Source organism: Balaenoptera acutorostrata, chromosome 2 (assembly GCF_949987535.1).
Source record: "Balaenoptera acutorostrata chromosome 2, mBalAcu1.1, whole genome shotgun sequence".
Classification (NCBI taxonomy): domain Eukaryota; kingdom Metazoa; phylum Chordata; class Mammalia; order Artiodactyla; family Balaenopteridae; genus Balaenoptera; species Balaenoptera acutorostrata.
Genome location: NC_080065.1, coordinates 23479451 through 23498189, shown reverse-complemented (window position 1 = coordinate 23498189; position 18739 = coordinate 23479451). Strand labels below are relative to the sequence as shown.

The 18739-nt window shown below is 35.6% G+C and overlaps 1 protein-coding gene across 2 annotated transcripts in view; it reads left to right on the top strand.

Annotated features, from left to right (window-relative positions):
• The window catches only part of CDH10 (cadherin 10), a 120265-nt gene that overhangs the window by 75964 nt on the left and 25562 nt on the right, over window positions 1-18739 (top strand). The window lies entirely within an intron of this gene.

The window sequence follows — 18739 nt, the reverse complement described above, 5'->3', positions numbered from 1 at the left end:
CAAGTATGATGAAATATATACTTCTCTAAGAAAAATAGAAATTATACAAAAATCCACTTGGCGCTCTCCAGTTATTCCCATGGAAAGTTGCCTTAGACTAAACGATTTAGCATTTTTGCATCATGGGATTCGAAGTCCCTCTGTGTTATGGTATCCTCTAGAACACACTTGGAAAATACCCCTGGGTAGGTATAGAGAGAGATATATAGAAACAGAACTAGCTGTGCAAATATATTTAGACTCAGTTAAGCCGCTGTTACAGAGTTTTTAGTAAGCCTACAATTTCAGGGAAGACGCATTGCAAAGAGACTGAGTACCTAGTACAATGTAATATGTTTATGAATGACTCTAAGGTTATCTTAACCTCCCCTGATTCTATATACTTTTTATGTTCCTACACATTGCAATTGTGTGTATTTATTGATGCCAGTTAACTTGGAGACAATTTCAAAGAAATGAATCAAGATGGATTCCCTAATCTCTGGGGATCAATGGCAGCTTCTCTAAAAGCTTTGTCCTGTTGCTTTTTTCAATGGCATGAACAGGAAACTAAGACATCTTGCAGCATCTCATTTTGCTCTAATTTAACTTAAATGCCCAAAGCTAAGTTGGTGATCATGTCTCCAGTGCTCACAGAATAGGTTTCTGCCTTTCCTCTAGTGCGAGTCTTCAATTCCAAACCCTCAATCCTCTATCAGTCTCTGGTGTGACTTTCAGCTCTCCGCTCCTTTTCCTAAATGCCCATTTAGCATTGCATAATTTCCTTAACTGCTCTGCAGTTTCCTCTCAGGAGCTTTATCTTGTTTTTAATTTCTTCCTGTTAAGCTCATTAAAAAACATCTTTTAAACATTATACAATGGAATGGTTTATAAATGTGCATAATTGTGTCATTTTTCTTAGAGGAAGTGTTGTTTGAGATTATTATGCAGCGAAGAGATGTGACAATAAGATTACACACAAAGCAAATAAAAAAATTAAACTATGTTAAATTATTTTGTTGATTCACATATGTGGTGCTTTTTTCTCACAACTCTGGAAAAGTACAGAGTTAATGTAAGTGTGAATAGAAACAAGGGCAGGGAACAAAGGAAAGAGTCAAATTGTATTTCTTGGAATCTTACTGGTTTTTATCAACAAAACAAAATGGCAGCTGTCTGTTGCCAAGCTTCCAAAGCTATGTTTGCCCTCTTAGCTCTCCCATTTGTTTTCTGACATCTATTTTGTTGTTCCTGAGGAAGTCACGCTGTCACATCTCTTACTGTGCCCATCTTATGCCTTTCCTCCAAAGTATCTTACATTGAGCTGTTACTTCTGTTTCCAGTACACAAATCTGCAGTGTTTTTAATACTCAAGTGCAAAGGTCCTATTGATCAAATTTTTGGTGGAAAAAGTGACCTGGAATACTTAATCTTGAATAAAAAAAAAACAAAACAAAACAAACAAAAAAAACAAAACAGAAATGCATTAAAATTGTTTTAAGTCTTTAATAATGAAAATTTAGATGTTATGTGAGGTCGTTAATAGTCTCAGAATACACTTATTTAAGTAGCCTTATCTTTTGGCCAGTCCTTAGGAAGTATTCCTTGCAGTATTACCATTTAGATTTTTATTTCTAAATACAATTTTTCATAGGTGATATGGAAATGGCGATTACCTTTCTCCTCCTTGCATTTGTGCCTCGCACTTAAGTCGATAACCAAACCAAAAACATACTCACTGGGAAGAAATATTTATCTGCCCTAAACATTAAAAGAGAAGCAAATGATTCAATCAGACACCTGGGAATGAATTTAAAACAACTATAAATTGGAATTGATAGGAAAGCATACCACATAATTAAAGCTTCATCAACTGTAAGATAAAAAATAAGGAGCATGCAAGTAGATGTCTTTAAGGAAACATGAAACGTAAGATGGGCGACAGGTGCTACTTTGCCTTTGTCAGTGTGTGCAGTACAATCTGTCTCCTTTCTGGACCCCCTCCTGCTGCTCCTCCTACACGGTAAACACCCTTGCATGCTCTTAATTAAAGCAATTGCAGTTTGCTTGACAAACTAAGATACTTGTGTTCAACAGACGAGTCTTGGAAAAACATTTAAAAGTATGAATGAATAGCTCTTTCATATCTTTAAAATATAGAAATGCACTTTTTAAACTTTGAAGTAAACCCAATAAATCTCGTCCCTGAATAGATTTCTGAGCATAAATGCAATTCCAGAGAAAGCATTATCCAATTATCTATCTTGGGCACTGAATAAATATTTATTGAATGACTTAATTACTAAAGTTACCATATAATCAAAACGATCATGAATGTGTGTGTTCTATATGTATATACAACATATATACCTTTAATATAGCTATCTGAATAATGTAACAGAAGAGCTAAATCTATGCTATTTTGATGAATGACCTCAATCTTAATCATTGCTTTTCTGCAAAGTATGGAACTCCTTGAAAACATTTTTATTAGTATTCCAAGGAAAAATAAATATACTTTTGTGCATGTATATACACACACTCACTATGTGTGTGGGTGTGTGTATCCCTTATATATAAAATGATTTAGGCTTATTATAATATGAATCAATGGAACATGATCACTTCCCTGGTAAACCTCAGAAAGTACTGAAAATTAACATGGATAATGCTTACTGTCATCAAAATGAAATAAACTTTGTGATGGAGATCGTCTCTGCACCAACCAAGAAATAAAATGAAGTAATAAGTGATTTTGGATCCTTGACCAGAACTATTATGACAAGTTCAAAGCAGACAGATTTTCAGAATCTAAGCCTGTGCCTAGAAATCCAAGCAATCTCAAAAAAAGTCCAAGCTAAAAATAAAAAGTGGGAGAACAAATTCCCAGAGAATACTCCCAGTGAAATCTATGTGACAGTAAAATTAATGAAACCAAAAAACTGGTTTTTTTCTTTTGTACTCTCTCTCTCCATGTTAAAAAGATCCATGATGCAGAATCTTTTTACCATAACCTGATAATCTCCAATAATATCAGGTCAATTTTCTATTTAATGTTTTAAAAAATAATTTGCTTCAGGGAATTCCCTGGTGGTCCAGTGGTTAGGACTCGGTGCTTTCACTGCCGAGGACATGGGTTCAGTCCCTAGTCAGCAAACTAAGATCCCATGTGCTGTGTACCCTGGCCAAAAATAAAAATAATAATAATTTGCTTCAAAGTATTAAATTCATAGATAAAATTTTTAAATGAAAAATAAGCCACCCATTCCATTCTTCCTCACCCATAGCTCTAATCATCACAGAAAACAACTTTAAACTGTTACTCTTTTTAGTTCATCTAGGTTAAGCTGTAATTCTTTTAAGTAATATTTTCTTGTTATTTTTAAAATATTTTTTACATTACCTTTTGACTTCTTTTCATTATTCATGAAAATGGAGTTCAGTAGCATCTCAGTCTATGCTCCCCTTAATATAATTATGATAACACTTTTTAAAATTTCTCTATTGGTTTTCTTTTTTTTTTTTTTTAACATCTTTATTGAAGTATAATTGCTTTACAATGGTGTGTTAGTTTCTGCTTTATAACAAGGTGAATCAGTTATACATATACATATGTTCCCATATCTCTTCCCTCTTGCATCTTCCTCCCTCCCACCCTCCCTATCCCACCCCTCTAGGTGGTCACAAAGCACCGAGCTGATCTCCCTGTGCTATGCAGCTGCTTCCCACTAGCTATCTATTTTACATTTGGTAGTGTATATATGTCCATGACACTCTCTCACCCTGTCACATCTCCCCCCTCCCCCTCCCCATATCCTCAAGTCCATTCTCTAGTAGGTCTGTGTCTTTATTCCCATCTTGCCACTAGGTTCTTCATGGCCTTTTTTTTTTTTTCCCTTAGATTCCGTATATATGTGTTAGCATACTGTATTTGTTTTTCTCTTTCTGACTTACTTCACTCTGTATGACAGACTCTAACTCCATCCACCTCATTACAAATACCTCCATTTCATTTCTTTTTATGGCTGAGTAATATTCCATTGTATATATGTGCCACATCTTCTTTATCCATTCATCCGATGTTGGACACTTAAGTTGCTTCCATGTCCTGGCTATTGTAAATAGAGCTGCAATGAACATTTTGGTACATGACTCTTTTTGAACTATGGTTTTCTTAGCAAATTTAATTGTTATGAAATTTCTTTTATATCCACCATTCTCAGCCTTCCTCTCTGTCTTTCTGTCCCAACAGCATTCTCACTGAAGCACTAAATATACTTAAGAACCTTTTAACTGTCTTTAAAAAAAAGCTCTATAATTTTTAAAATACACTTTTCAAAGTACTATACTATTACCTGTAAAAGTTTGCTCTTTAGTCCAAAAATGTATACAAAAGCATACACTGGCTTTCAAAAGTCTTAGAGGAAAAAAGCCAGACATTTTATTTCCCCTGTAATGATTTCAACTACTGACTATTAAAGATCCTCTTTAGCAAAGTTGTATTTTCCACGATGTTACAGGTTTGTGCTTTAGATGTGCAGTGGGTACAGCTGTTCAAAATTTGTTAGTGAAAAACCCTATAGCACTTAGCTTCATTTTAGCAACATTCAGAGTTGCGAACCTAGATTCCTCAGTATTCCCCTTCCAGTATGGGCTGGCTAATCTCTATAGCTCAAGAAAATCTGCCATCCCAGACATTTCTTTTTCACTTTTTGTAACTTGGATACGTAGCTCTGTAGATCTCCTGTATTCCTGTATCTTGATTTAGCCCATTATTTTTCTGGAATACATTCATTAGTTTCTTTTAAAAAGCCCAAAGGCAGAGAAATTTGCTGAGTCTAAAATTATCTTTATTGGGCTATCATACTTGATTAATATGGTGCCTATAGTGAATATTCAAGGTTCAGAATAACTTTGTCATCAAATTTTGATGACATTGCTCAATATCTTTCTAGGATCAGAGGTTACCTTGAAAGGTCCATTGACATTTTGATCCGTGCCTTTTATTTTTTCCAACCACACAATTATATATTAATTTTTAATTGTGTGTACTTCCTTCTATTGTCCTCTAGCTCACCAATTCTGTCCTTTGGTGACTTTAATTTTCTGTTTAACCCATCCATTATTTTTTAACTGTTTTGACTTCAACTATTATATCGGTAATATCTATGTTTTGTATTTGGCTTCATAACAATATAGCCAGCCACTTTTCATTGTCTAGTAAAAATATTGTAACTTTTACTCCTTAAAACATAATGAATATATTTTAAAAATATTCTTCATGTGATGACTCCATATTAGTTGTTTTGTTGATATGATTCAGCTAAAGTGTTTAATTTGTTTTGTTTTGTGCTTTTGAATTTTATTTTATTTTTGCTTTTCAGTGTTTTGTTTTTGTTTTCCTGCTGACACTCACTTATGTTTCCTTTTGTTATTATTATGTATATATATGTTTTTTAATTAATAATCATTGAAATTTGTGAGACCTGAAGTTGAATTTTACTTTATATTTTTTAATAAATCTTTATTGGAGTATAATTGCTTCACAATACTGTGTTAGTTTCTGTTGCACAACAAAGCGAATCAGCCATATGCATACACATGTCCCCATCTCCCCTCCCTCTTGAGCCTCCCTCCCATCCTCCCTTTCCCACCCCTGTAGGTCATTGCAAAGCACCGAGCTGATCTCCCTGTGCTCTGCTGCTGCTTCCCACTAGCTATTTTACATTCAATAGTGTATATATGTCGATGCTACTCTCACCTTGCCCCAGGTTCCCCCTCCCACACCGTGTCCTCAAGTCCATTCTCTACGTCTACATTTTTATTCCTGCCCTGCAACTAGGTTCATCAGTACTTTTTTTTTTTTTTTAGATTCCATATATATGCGTTAGTATACGGTATTTGTTTTTCTCTTTCTGACTTACTTCACTCTGTATGATAGGCTCTATGTCCATCCACCTCACTACAAATAACTCCATTTTGTATCTTTTTATGGCTGAGTAATATTCCATTGTATATATGTGCCACATCTTCTTTATCCATTCATCTGTTGATGGACACTTAGGTTGCTTCCATGTCCTGGCTATTGTAAAAAGAGCTGCAGTGAACACTGTGGTACATGTCTCTTTTTGAATTATGGTTTTCTCAGGGTATATGCCCAGTAGTGGGATTGCTGTGTCATATGGTAGTTTTATTTGTGTTTTTTAAGGAACATCCATGCTATTTTCCATAGTGGTTGTATCAATTTACATTCCCACCAACAGTGCAGGAGGGTTCCCTTTTCACCACACACTTTCCAGCATTTATTCTTTCTAGATATTTCGATAATGGCCATTCGGACTGGCACGAGGTGATACCTCATTGTAGATTTGATTTGCATTTCTCTAAAAATTAGTGACATTGAGCATATTTTCATGTGCCTCTTGGCCATCTGTATGTCTTCTTTGGTGAAATGTCTATTTAGGTCTTCCACCCATTTTTTAATTGGGTTGTTTGTTTTTTTGATATTGAGCTCCATGAGCTGTTTGTATATTTTGGAGATTAATCCTTTGTCCGTTATTTCATTTGCAAATATTTTCTCCCATTCTGAGGGTTGTCTTTTTGTCTTGTTTATGGTTTCCTTTGCTGTGCAAAAGCTTTTAAGTTTAATTTAAGTCCCATTTGTTTATTTTTGTTTTTATTTTTCTTACTCTAGGAGGTGGGTCAGAAAAGATCTTGCTGTGGTTTATGTCAAAGAGTGTTTTTGCTATGTTTTCCTCAAAGAGTTCTATAGTGTCTGGTCTTACATTTAGGTCTTTAATCCATTTTGAGTTTATTTTTGTGTATGGTGTTAGGGAGTGTTCTAATTTAATTCTTTTACATGTAGCTGTCCAGTTTTCCCAGCACCACTTATTGAAAAGGCTGTCTTTTCTCCATTGTATGTTCTTGCCTCCTTTGTCATAAATTAGGTGACCATGTGTGCATGGGTTTATCTCTGGGCATTCTATCCTGTACCATTGATCTATATTTCTGTTTTTGTGCCAGTACCATACTGTCTTGAATACTGTATAGTTCAAAGTCAGGGAGCCTGATTCCTCCAACTCCATTTTTCTTTCTCAATATTGCTTTGGCTATTTGGGGTCTTTTGTGTTTCCATACGATTGTAAAATTTTTTGTTCTAATTCTGTGAAGAATGCCATTGGTAATTTGATAGGGATTGCACTGAATTGTAGATTTCTTTGGGTAGCATAGTCATTTTTGCAATATTGATCCTTCCAATCCAAGAACATGGTATATTTCTCCATCTGCTATGTCATCTTTGATTTCTTTCATCAGTGTTTTATAGTTTTCTGAGTACAAGTCTTTCACCTCCTTAGGCAGGTTTATTCCTAGGTATTTTATTCTTTTTGTTGCAATGGTAAATGAGAGTGTTTCCTTAATTTCTTTTTCTGATTTTTCATTGTTGGTGTACAGGAATGCCAGAGATTTCTGTGCATTAATTTTGTATCCTGCAACCTTACCAAATTCATTGATTAGTTCTAGTAGTTTTCTGGTGGCATCTTTAGGATTTTCTATGTATAGTATCATGTCATCTGCAAAGAGTGACAGTTTTACTTCTTCTTTTCCAATTTGTATTCCTTTTATTTCTTTTTCTTCTCTGATTGCTGTGGCTAGGACTTCAAAAACTATGTTGAATAAGAGTGGCAAGAGTGGACATCCTTGTCTTCTTCCTGATCTTAGTAGAAATGCTTTCAGTTTTTCACCATTGAGTATGATGCTTGCTGTGGGTTTGAAATATATGGCCTTTATTCTGTTGAGGCAGGTTCCCTCTAGGCCTATATTCTGGAGAGTTTTTATCATAAATTGGTGTTCAATTTTGTCAAAAGCTTTTTCTGCATCTATTGAGATGATCGTATGGTTTTTACTCCTTAATTTGTTAATGTGGTGTATCACATTGATTGATTTGCATATATTGAAGAATCCTTGCATCCCTGGGATAAATCCCACTTGATCATGGTGTATGATCCTTTTAATGTGTTATTGGATTCTGTTTGCTAGTATTTTGTTGAGGATTTTTGCATCTATGTTCATCAGTGATATTGGTCTAAATTTTCTTTTTTGTTATTCTTTTTCTGGTTTTGGGATCAGGGTGATGGTGGCTTCGTAGAATGAATTTGGGGGTGCTTCTCCCTCTGCAATTTTTTGGAAGAGTTTGAGAAGGATTAGTGTTAGATCTTCTCTAAATATTTGATAGAATTCACCTGTGAAGCCATCTGGTCCTGGACTTTTGTTTGTTGGAAGATTTTAATCACAGTTTCAATTTCATTACTTGTGATAGGTCTGTTTATATTTTCTAATTCTTCCTGGTTCAGTCTTGGAAAATTGTACCTTTCCAAGAATTTGTCCACTTCTTCATGATTGTCCATTTTATTGGCATATAGTTGTTTGTAGTAGTCTCTTATAATCCTTTGCATTTCTGTGGTGTCAGTTGTGGTTTCTCCTTTTTCACTTCTAATTTTATTGATTTGCATTCTCTCCCTTTTTTTCTTGATGAGTTTGAGTAAGGGTTTATCAATTTTGTTTATCTTCTGAAAGAACCAGCTTTTAATTTTATTGATCTTTGTTATTGTTTTTTCTTCATTTCTATTTCATTTATTTCTGCTCTGACATTTATGATTTCTTTCCTTCTACTGACTTTGGGATTTCTTTGTTCCTCTTTCTCTAGTTGTTTTAAGTTAGGGTTAGATTGTTTATTTGAGATTTTTCTTGTTTCTTGATGTGAGATTGAATTACTACAAACTACCCTCTTAGAACTGCTTTTCCTGAGTCCCATAAGTTTTGGGTTATTGTGTTTTCATTGTCAATTGTTTCTATGTATTTTTTTATTTCTTCTTTGATTTCTTCAGTGATCTCTTGGTTATTTAGTAGCGCACTGTTTAGCTTCCATGTATTTGTGGGGTTTTCTACAGTTTTTTTTCTGTAATTGATTTCCAATCTCATAGCATTGTGGTCAGAAAAGATGCTTGATACGATTTCAATTTTCTTAAATTTTCCAAAGCTTGATTGTGACCCAAGATGTGATCTATCCTGGAGAATGTTCCATGTGCACTTGAGAAGAAAGTGTATTCTGCCACTTTTGGGTGGAATGTTCTATAAATATCAATTAAATCTATCTGATCTATTGTATCATTTAAAGCTTGTGTTTCCTTATTTATTTTCTGTTTGGATGATCTGTCCATTGGTGTAAGTGGGGTGTTAAAGTCCTCTACTATTATTGTGTTACTGTCGATTTCTCCTTTCATGGTTGTTAGCACTTGCTTTATGTATTGAGGTGCTCCTATGTTGGGTGCATAAACATTTATAATTGTTATACCTTCTTCTTGGATTGATCCTTTGATCATTATGTAGTGTCCCTCCTTATCTCTTGTAACAGTCTTTATTTTAACGTCTATTTTATTTGACATGAGTATTGCTACTCCAGCTTTCTTTTGATTTCCATATGCCTGGAATATCTTTTTCCATACATTCACTTTCAGTCTGTATGTGTCTCTAGGTCTGAAGTGGGTCTCTTGTAGACAGCATATATTTGGGTCTTGTTTCTGTATCCATTCAGCCAGTCTGCGTCTTTTGGTTGGGGCATTTAATCCATTTACATTCATGGTTATTATTGATATGTATGTTCCTATTACCATTTTCTTAATTGCCTTGGGTTTGTTTTGGGGGTCTTTTTCTTCTCTTGTGTTTCCTGCCTAGAGAAGTTTCTTTAGCATTTGTTGTAAAGCCGGTTTGATGGTGCTGAATTCTCTTAGCTTTTGCTTGTCTGAAAATCTTTTGATTTCTCTGTCAAATCTGAATGATATCCTTGCTGGGTAGAGTAATCTTGGTTGTAGGTTTTTCTCTTTCATCACTTTATCCTGCCACTCCCTTCTGGCCTGCAGAGTTTCTGCTGAAAAATCAGCTGATAACCTTACGGGGATTCCTTTGTATGTTATTTTTTGTTTTTCCCGTGCTGCTTTTAATATTTTCTTTTGTAATTAATTTATGTTAGTTTGATTAATATGTGTCTTGGTGTGTTTTTCCTAGGGTTTATCCTGTTTGGGACTCCCTGTGCTTACTGGACTTGGGTGACTATTTCCTTTCCCATATTAGGGAAGTTTTCAACTATAATCTCTTCAAATATTTTCTCAGACCCTTTCTTTTTCTCTTCTTCTTCTGGGACCCCCATAATTCAAATGTTGGTGCGTTTAGTGTTGTCCCAGAGGTCTCTGAGATTATCTTCAATTATTTTCATTCTTTTTTCTTTATTCTGCTCCTCGGCAGTTATTTCCATCATTTTGTCTTCCAGCTCACTTATTCGTTCTTCTGCCTCAGTTATTCTGTTATTGATTCCTTCTAGTGTATTTTTCATTTCAGTTATTGTGTTGTTCATCTCTATTTGTTGTTTATTTCTTCTTGATCTTTGTTAGACATTTGCTGTATTTCCTCAATCCATGCCTCCATTCTATTTCCGAGATTCTGGATCATCTTTACTATCATTACTCTGAATTCTTTTTCAAGTAGATTGCCTATTTCCTCTTCATTTATGTAGTCTTGTAGGTTTTACCTTGCTTCTTCATCTGTGACATACTTTTTTGCCATGTCATTTTTTTTTTTTTTTTTATGAGTGGGATGTGTTCCTGTTTTACTGGTTGTTTGGTCTGAGGCTTCCAACACTGGAGTTTGTTGTCTATTGGGTAGAGCTGGGTCGTGGTACTGAGATGAGGACCACTGTGAGACCTCACGCCGATGAATATTCCCTGTGGTCTGAGGTTCTGTGTTAGTCCAGTGGTTCAGACTCGGAGCTCCTACTGCAGGAGCTTTGGCCCGACCCCTGGCTTGTGAACCAAGATGCCGCAAGCGATGTGGGTGGCAAAAAAAAAAATGAGAACAATAACAATGTAAAAAATAAAATTAGACTAGGAAACTAACAGATATGTTAGAAAGAATATAAAAGTAAAAATATAGATGAAACAACAACTGGAAGGTACAACAGTACCACAATAGTAAAAAAGAGGAGGAGGGAAAAGAAAAAAAAAAAGTGGGGGGGAGGCCTTGGCTGTGGAGCGTGTGGCCTAAGCAAGGGTGAGGTTTGGGCAGTGGGTGGGGCCTATGCTTAGGACCCACAAGCTGGAAAAGGCCCTGGGGGCTGTGGGAGATGGAGCTTAGGCTCAAGGAACAGAAAGGGCCCAGGCGTGCCCCCCACCCCTGGTCTCAGAGGGCAGGGGACCTCACCTGGGAGCCCAGCAGGCTTCCTGGGCTCGAGTGGGCAGGGCAAATGCCCTCTGCTCCTCTCCCGCTCCTCCCAGAGGGCCCCTCCCACCTGCCTCTCCTGATGTCCCTGGTCTCAGGGGCGTTGATCCTGTCTGACCTCCACTTCTCCTCCCCCCTCAGTCCCCCACGTCTTACCAGTTCACTTGGTGGTTCCTCCTGTCTCCTTGGGCTTCAGGGTCCCCCACCAGCAGCTGGCAAGTGCCCTAGTTGGGAGGAGATGCTAACTCTGCATCTTCCCACACCACCATCTTAGAGGGTTCCTCCTGAAGTTGAATTTTAAATAGAAGATGTTTACTTCCATCAAGTACCAGGAACACTAACAACACTTTTAAGCAATGCTTAATTTGACAATTATTTATGATGTATATGGGTTTGCTTGTTTGTTTTACGTTTTCATGCAGTATGTAATAACTACAAAAGAATATAAGTAGTACCACTTTAATGCATTACAAGGACTTTAAAAATAGTTTGCATTCACATGCATGATCCTTGAATTTTGTGCTCATATATGTACATGTTCGAGAGAGATTATTCACATATATAAATATATATACATAGTATTTATGTTTTTCTAAGCAAAATATTGTTGAGTTCTTGTTTATGGTTTATAAAAATAGTATCACACCATATATAATTTTCTGAAATTTGCCTTTTTCCACTTAATATGATGCAACTAAGATTCATCCACATTTTTTCTGATGTAACTATAGCTCATGGTTTTCAATTTTGTATTACATTGGGATGTCTGATAATGTAACAATTTATTTACTTATTCTCATGCTGTTTGACATTTGGTTCCCTTCCTCTTTTTTTTTTAACTTTATAAACAATAATTCCGTGTTTAACTTTACATAACTTTACAAACAATGGCATTTCTGCAGCTATTTTCCTCATGCACATTGCTGGATTTTATTTATGCTAATATTTAACATCACAACATATAATCCTGTTATGGGTTGAATTGAGTCCCCTAAAAATATACTTTTAAGTCCTAATCCACAGTATTTCAGAATGTGACCTTATGTGGAAATAGGGTCTTTATAGGTGATCAAGTTAAAAGGAGATCATTAGGGTTGGGACCCTTTTCCAATATGACTGATATCCTTAAAAAAGGGGGCAATTTGGATACACAGAGAGACACGCACTAAGGGAATACAATGTGAACATACAGGGAAAAGATGGCCATATAACTGGAATGATGCATCTACAAGTCAAGGAATGCTAAGGATTGCTGGCAAACACTAGAACCTAGAAAAGGGAAAGAAGGATCTGCTCTAGAGCTGTCGAGGAGAGAATGGCCCTGCCAGATACCTAGGTTTCAGACTTCTAGCCTTCAAAACTGTAAGACAATAAATTTCTACTGTTTAAAGCCACCTAGATTTTGGTACTTTGTTATAGTAACCCAGGAAATGAAAATTTCCCAAAATCATTGTGTCAAATTTAACACCAATCAGCTCTGCATAATAGTTCCTCTTAGACCACATGCTTTTTACATTTGGTTTTGTCAGACTTTATTTTTGTTAGTTTAGTAGGTGTAAAATGATATCACATCATGTCCTTAATTTAATTTGCATTGCTTGATTAAGATCCAGTATATTTCTCTATGTTTATTTGTCTTTCTTGTTTATTCTACTGTAAACTCTTTTCCATTTACATCCTTAGCTAAATTTTCTACTAGCTTATATGCATACATCTGTATGTATGTATATGTGTGTGTGTGTGTGCGCACGCGTGTGTGTGTATACTCCAAGAGGCATTTGGCATGTTGTTCTATATCTTATGGCACCTGGCTCCATCATTTTTCTTCCTTTGTGGCTTTATGAGCCAAGTATTTACAACTGTATTTTCATTGAGCTATGTAATACATCTTTCCAGGGCTATTAATGTCTCTCGCTTTTGGAAAAGGCATGTGAGGAAGAAAGGTATGAGGAGAGGTAGCGAGGAAGGGTCCTCCCAGTAGCGTAATCTCAGTGGTTTTCTTGTCCACATGGATTCTCCATGAATTATTGGATTGGCCAAAAATTTTGTTCGGGTTTTTCTGTAAGATCTTAGGGAAAAACCTGAACGAACTTTTTAGCCAAATAATTGTAGCCTGCCTTGTGAGCCTTCACCCCTTGTGTTGTGGAGGCCACAGTATCATCTTTCTCCCCTAGTGGCTAAAGTTGCTTATATCTGTAAAAATTTAGCTCTTCAGGATCATCCAACACAATGAATGCAATATGTCATAAAGGGTGGCTTGTGTCTAGATCACCCTTCCACTGAACGCAAAACACTTATTGTGGAGACTATTTGCTGTTGTGTAACTACCCTGCAGATAGCTTGGAGTTTGATATTTATTCTTCTTGCTACAAGAGGCCATAAAAATAAGGATCAATTTTTGAAAATGGCAAATATCTTTAGACCAAAAGTGGGCTTCAGTTTTCTACTTACTTCTCTAGGTTCTCATTTTCCATTCAATTTGGAGCTTATACTTTTTTAACACCTTCAAATGTGTATCTCTATCTCTGTGATCCATGTATTGTTTTTGAGCTAAAAAGTTCAACTGAATTAACTAACTTACATTTCCAGAAGCCTAATCTGATTTTATGTGTTTTAATCAATTAAATAATTATTTACTTATCAAGGATCAAATTTTCAAAATGCTGTACAGTAGAAGCAAGTTGATTGGGTTCTTTGTACTTTTCTATGATCCCAGTAATGTCTGATACCTCATTTAATTTCTATCTCAAGGAATTCTAATCTCACTTTCCTTTCTATTCCTCAGACAGTAAATCTCCAAGAAGAATTTGTTTATATTATAGAAAAGCACTGTATTAGTGACCAGTGTTTGGCCATTAGGGTTTTGTTTTTTTCTAGTGGAATGGAATTCTAGGCCTTTTTCAGTGACTATGATTAAAACAAAAATGTGCAACTACTTTACAAGTATGAATTTATAAATAAAAATTTGTGTATTCAGTTCTAATATTACAGTGTTTCTATTTAAGTATTTTTATTCTATTGTACTACAGGGTGTTCTCATGATGAAAAGCCTTAAATACTAATATTTTAAATCATAACACTCTAAATTCCTTTTGAAGTGTACAGATATTTTATTTCTAAAACAAAGATCAATTAATATGTTAACAGGCAATAACTTACTGTTATTTAAATTTTTATATCAAAAACATAATTAGACTTACATTTCAAATACAAATAGCTTCCTTTTGCCTTTTTTAAAAAAATATTTATTTATTTATTTATTTATTTATTTATGGCTGTGTTGGGTCTTCGTTTCTGTGCGAGGGCTTTCTCTAGTTGTGGTAAGTGGGGGCCACTCTTCATCGTGGTGCGCGGGCCTCTCATTATCGTGGCCTCTCTTGTTGCAGAGCACAGGCTCCAGACGCGCAGGCTCAGTAATTGTGGCTCACGGGCCTAGTTGCTCTGCGGAATGTGGGATCTTCCCAGACCAGGGCTCGAACCCATGTCCCCTGCATTGGCAGGCAGATTCTCAACCACTGCGCCACCAGGGAAGCCCCCCTTTTTGCCTTTTTTGACGTATTTGCATGTTATGAAAGAAGAGTTGTTCCATTTACTAAAATTTTGAATACTACACTATATTTAAAAAATTATGGTTCTTTCTTCACTAAAAGAAGTCAGGACTCACTTGGAGACATGGTTGATTTCAGGGCTTGGGCAGGGAAAATATAAGATGAACCCATAACATTTTGTGATGCTGGGAATTAAGGAAGTACTTCCCCCCCAAAAAAAGTAAATGAATGATGGAAGCATGTTGAAAAGACACTAGAGCCAACCTAGAAGATCGATCACCCAATGACCAAGCCTGTAAGAACTTGCACAAAGTAATAAATAGCCATATTATTAGATTATAACACATAGAATAAAATAAATGTCCTTACTGATATAAATAAATAAGTAAGGGAGAAAGGGCAGCTTTTCCTTACAGAAGAATTCCAAATAATATATGTGGAAATAATGAAGAAAATAGAAGATCACTATTAGAAGCACCATTAGAAAGAAAATAGAAGATCACCATTAATGGTGCATTAGAATAATTGCACCATTAATTATTGCAAGGAAGATCATTGATTGATTATAAAATTAATGAGCAGACTTTTGAGGAAAAATAGGATATTTGCATAATCTTGAAGTATATTTCCCAAGATATATACTAATTATAAAGAAAAAATATTTACTTAACAAATGAAAAAGACTGGCAGAAGCACCTTCTTAGCCAAGAGATCAAGGTTAATATCATCATTCATAAGACATATTTGCATCCAATGCTACACTAAAAACAGATCACTCTTATGATATCCTTGACAAAAAAAAAAAGAAATGGATGACCTCGATCTAATCATGAGAAAATATGAGACAGACCTAATTTTAAAGATTTTTTATAAAATAACTGACCAGTATTCTTTAAAGGTGTCAAGGTCATAGGAAGCAAGGAAATACTGAAGAACTCTCACAGATTGGAGGAAAATAAATAGGCATGACAACTAAATACAAAGTAAGATCTCTGAAAAGACTTTAATGGAATAGCTGGTGAAGTTAAAACAAAGTCTGGAATTTAGTTAATAGTAAAGTGATTAGAATAGTGTTTCTCACATACTAAACTTTATACTATATAGGAGATTATGAATTAAAAATTAAAAATGAACTTGCTAAATATTATACAGTCAGGTATGGTGCAGCTTGAGTTTTAACCCACACTATATAACCACTGGACTTTTCTTGTCTGGTTTTGGTATCAGGGGCATACAGTACTGATCTCACATAATGAGTTGGAAAGCAGTCCTCATTTTTCTTTTCTCCAGAAGACTTTGCACATAAAGTTGTAAGTTACCTTCTTTAAGTAAAATCATTTTCTCTTCACCACATATTTGAGTTTCTTTTAATTTCTTTTTCAATTTTTTTGTCTCCCAATTTGTATTTTATTTGAACCATCAGTTGCATAGAAGTTATTCTTCATTCTTCTAAATTTTCAAGAATATGAGTATTTGGGGGATTATCTTTTTTGTTTTAACCTCTATCTTAATTGTATACTGGTCAGAGAATTTAGTAGATACTGATTTATTAAAATGTATTCAAACTTGTCTAATAACTTAATACTTGATCAAATTGGATTCAATGTTTCATGCCTGCTTGAAAAGAATCTATATTCTCTATATGGTGCATGCAGGTTTTATATATATAAATGTCAGTCAAAACATCCATATTACTTGATTTATTTTGTTAAATATTCCATGTATTTATAATGTTTCTAGTCTGGATGACTGATCATTTATTGAAAAAAATTATTTTTGGCTGTATTCCACATATACTCTAGGTTTGAGAATAGATAAGCATGGTACTGAAGATTTTTTTTAAAACCCGGATTTTATAAGACATTATAAACCAAATGAAGAAATTAAGAATTTATCCTAACATCAATAAAAAGTGCTTTCAGTAGAGAAGTTAAATCATTTCTGTCTTTTAGAAAGGCTACTTCGGCTCCAGTGTAGTAAATCAATTCATTGAGATGCTACTTCTCTAACATTTAATATTTAAAAGAAAGTTGTTGAAGTAAGTAGGCTAGAGTTGATGGTGTTCTGTGGTAGAAGCATAGTGAAAATAAATGTATATCAAAAGGAAGAGCTAGAGGTTGCCAGGCAACGCATTGTGTAGAAAATCTTCCATGAGGGAGAAAAGTGTATTAAATTGAAGAAGAAAAGCATATTTTAAAAACCTAAAGGAGAACTAAACCTAAAGGAGTGTTACGGAGACTATTAATTAAGGGAGGGAATGACAAGAAAAAGGAGCCAATCTGTGGCGGGCCAGCCTATGTATGTTTTATTTTAAGTACAAAGAGAGCTATCAAATGGTTTTGAAGTTCTGAATAATTATTGATTAAATTACTGTTTTCAAAGGGATAATATGTATGCAATGTGTACTGAGAATAGCTGAGATTTGAGTGGATTTGGCCAAGAATAGCACCTGGTAGACGAGTTAGGAAGCTTCTCAGTTATCCAACATAAGAATAAGTATGTAGAGGCTGCTACATTCAAAGAAATACAATGGGAATATAAAGGTGAAAAAGTACAAGGTCGTCCCTGTCTTGTATCAATACAACATCCTCATGGTACATACAAATAAACAAGTAAATAATATAATGCCTAACAGTGGCAAGGGATATGAAGAGTGATTGGGAGTGGTCTTCTCAATAAAGTTGTTTTCAGTAAGGTCATTGGTGAAAGCTTCTGGGGGTCAGAGTTGAGCAGTCACCTGAAGGAAGAAAGTGAATGAGCCATCTGAATATCTAGGAACAGCTGTTTCTAGCAGAAGAAATAGCAAAGGCAAAGAGAGCCAACAAGACAGTAGCTAAGGAATGAATTGAGAGTTGCATTCAACAATGTGTTACCAGAGATTAATGGAGAGAAAAAATGTACAAAAAGAATTTAAAAGTATGCATTAAGTGACTAACCAGGGTGTGGTAGAAATTGAGTCTTAATGATGTCTCCTAGAAAAGGACTTTTCAAAATGAGCAGATATAGATGCCTGTATTAGTTTGTTAGGGCTGCCATAAAAAAGTACCACATACTGTATGGTTTAAACAATAGACATTTCTTTTCTCACAGTTCTGGAAGCTGGAAGCCCAAGATCAAGGTGGTTTCTTCTGAGGCCTCTCATTGGCTTGTAGATGGCCATCTTCTCCCTGTCTTCACATGGGCTTTCCTCTGTGCCTGTCTGTGTCCAAATTAGGACACTAGTCATGTTAGATTAGGGCTCACCCTAATGTTCTCATTTAACCTTAATTACCTCTCTAAAGACGTTATCTTTTTTTTTTTTTTTTTTTTAATTTAATTAATTTATTTATTTATTTTTTTTGGCTGTGCTGGGTCTTCGGTTCGTGCGAGGGCTTTCTCTAGTTGCGGCAAGTGGGGGCCACTCTTCATCGCGGTGCGGGGACCGCTCTTCATCGCGGTGCGCGGGCCTTTCACCATCGCGGCCCCTCCCGCTGCGGGGCACAGGCTCCAGACGCGCAGGCTCAGCAGCTGTGGCTCACGGGCCCAGCCGCTCCGTGGCATGTGGGATCTTCCCAGACCAGGGCTTGAACCCGTGTCTCCTGCATTAGCAGGCAGATTCTCAACCACTGCGCCACCAGGGAAGCCCTAAAGACGTTATCTTCTAGTACAGTCATATTTTGAGGTAGTGAATGGGAGTTAGGTGTTCAACATAGGAATTTTGATGGCCATAGCCCCCTAAACACTCAGCACATAATAGACCCATTTTCTCAGATTTGATAAATTATGTTATGATTATTTGAGGGTCGTGGTGGGGGAAGAATTTTATGTGAGGGAAATAGTATGTGAACTATAGAGATATAAGAAATTAATTTTTGACAAGAAGGCTTTGAAAAGTCCAGTTTGGTGCAGATCTTTCCTGGAAGTGACTAACAGAAAGACACATTAGGAAAGATATAGTCAGGCAA